Genomic DNA, 2,895 nt, shown 5'->3' on the forward strand with positions numbered 1-2,895 from the left:
GCCACGGATTCCCCTGTTAATTAAATCAATTCATTATGCTCAGATCTGATTAGCAGCCCTTCCCCCCTCTTTGAATCAATTATTCAATACACAAACATAATTGCTTGTGCCAGAGGTGTCTAAGTATTAGCTTATTTAACTCCAAGGACACTAATTACCCCTAGGGCAAGGGAACTTTTCTCATTAATTCTGACAAAACACAAAAGCACAGCTAAGGGAAAGTGTGTGTGTGTGTGTGTGTGTGTGTGTGTGTGTGTGTGTCTCACCTCCCACCCCCCCACCCCCCCCCCCCCCCCCAGAGTGTGTGGGAGAATGTTTATGTGAAGTACTTCATAGGGGGATGTGTGTGATTGTGATGTGTGTTATAAATAGAGAAGTTTGAGCTTTTGAAAGCATTATGAACAGTTTTCATGATCTAATTGCTTCACATTCTTCGTTTTGGCCATTTATAATATTTCCACTGGATATGTGTGATCAGCTAGAAGACTCACTTTCCATATTCAGATAAACAGTCATTTTGAGAGCGACAACACAACAGATGGGCTGTGTTTTGATTAGCAGTGAGATAGAGACTGCGTTTGGCTCTGGTAATATAATTGTTGTCTGCTACTTTGCTGATAAAAGTGTTACTGTTTCATGATGGGCAATTGGTGAGGTTTCACCTGCCCTGCGGAGACTCTTAACCAATCAAGTCAGAGATCCACCCGAGATTAACCATTAGGGGAGATTCAGAGGTTACAAGTGCCCTGTTTAGCTAGCAAGTGGTCTGGTGTACTTTTTTTTCTTTACTTTTATTGAACGTCCCTGTCGAGGGAGAGATGAAAATGTGCCTCACCTAATGTCTATTAGATCTGGATCTCCTTGAAGGTGATGAATAGACATAAATTATGAAATTGTAATTCATATCTGCTCATAAGACATTAGGGTGCAAATCTTCTATGCCCCCTAGACATTCATTCATAGTGTAATTCAAACTATAGGCTGTAGCAACCTTAGCAGATTGGGACATTTCCCTGCCCCTAAAATCCATTGTTTGAGCCTTTGCTCTCTGCCTTTCTTGCCTGACATGTCTGACTTTTCATTTCTGCAGTGTGATAGATGGATGACTTTTGACCACAAATGTATGTCTGCTGACCTCTTGCAGAAGTGAGTGACACCCAATTAATCAAATCACAACAAACTGAGGGAACAAGGAAAGTGTGGCCCTTGTTGTTGAATGCTGAGCTACAAAAGGCCTCTTGACAGTTAAATGATGAAATCTTAACATTGGCAATCTCAATGTGTTTGTAAAAGAGACACAATATGCTGTTAAGACACCTCTTACAAAAAACCCCGGGAAGGATTAAACTGAAGTATTAACACAAATTACGATTATATATTTTGTGTAATTTTTGACCAACAGGTAAGCCCACAGAGTTGTTTGGTAGTAGAAAACATCAGGATGTGATATTCCGGGTTGTTAAGAAGCCTGTTAGAAATTACTTTCACCAGTGCGGTGACACTTATTGAATTGAATTGAACACCTTTATTGTCATTGTATTTTTCTGCATACAAAACGAAATTAGGAGCACTGCTCCTGACTGGTGTTAGAAAAACAAACATACAACTACATGTTTCATGCTTCCATTGTATCATGCTTCTCTTCTGCACTGATGGTCAGTGATGGAGCGATCCATTGATTCTTTATTATTAGGAGGCCTAGAGTGCCTCCCCTGTTCTGTGGCATGCTTCATACGGGGTCGGTTGCAGCTGGAAACCATCCTGGAGTGTGGGCCTTGTGTTGCAGAGTTAATTAAAATTCATTTCTGATTGGGAATTAAGCAGGCCCATCTATTTACTGCAAGGGCTCACATACAGCCAGTTCAAAAACACAGCACAGTAATTAACCCTACCTAATCAGATAGCATAGAGCCAAGTTGGGTTCCCATTTATCCTGGGGCAAACAATCAGTGCATGGTGGAGTCAGGGAGAGGTTGAACACGAGCCTCTCCTATATTTCATAATGGTTAAGCTGATTATAAACCAATATCAGACATGGTACTTTTCTCTAACTACTGTACGTTTAATGGAAAGTCCTGCTAGGAGGAAAGGCTCTGAGATGATATCTGTACAAATGAGATAAATGATGCACATGATAGATGGTGCTTGCTTACATTATCTTAAATTAATTCAAATACCAGTTGAAAGTTGTCCTCCATATGATGGGCAGTATTCAAGAAATTTTCTTTCACGTGTGCTTCATTGCAGATAATTCTCTTAGAATTTGAATTGGTTTCCCATGTATTTTTTTTGTTTGTTTGTTTGTTTTTGCTTTCATAGCACATCCTTCTGCGTGTTCAGTTCAGATCTTAATTTTGTGCCATATAATGGATGCAGTAACTTTTTTTAATATCAGAATGCAGTATTTTAATGTTCCACAGGACCATATTAGGTTTAAGAAGTGGACAATAGTTGTTTGTTTACTGTTCTGACATCAGTTTATGTAGCCCCTCCTAGTGGCTGCATAATGCATGTTCACTTTTAAGTGAACCAGAAAGAGCCTTTTTCAGCTCTTCTTCCTGTTACAAGAGCATAGTCCATATAAAGTAACTGCCTATGACCTTAGAGAGCCTTACCACTTGAATATGCTCGTCTACGTCTGACTGCACGAAACAGCAATTTGCAGTCCACCTACTCATTCCAAATGAGACTAGTCAAAAATAGCTTAGGTGTCATTTGGGGGCAAAGAATCCTCTTCCCAAACATTTAATCCAACTTTAATCCCAGTCATTAAGAATTAGACATGCAGAGCTGTCCGGCCGTGCCTCTAAATTACAATCAAACGGTTACCAATTACACAAATTATTGATGGTAGATTCTCTTTTCAACTGCAAATTAAGGCTATTAAGAAAGGCT

This window comes from Carassius auratus, chromosome 30 (genome assembly GCF_003368295.1).
Source record: "Carassius auratus strain Wakin chromosome 30, ASM336829v1, whole genome shotgun sequence".
NCBI classification, from domain to species: Eukaryota; Metazoa; Chordata; class Actinopteri; order Cypriniformes; family Cyprinidae; genus Carassius; species Carassius auratus.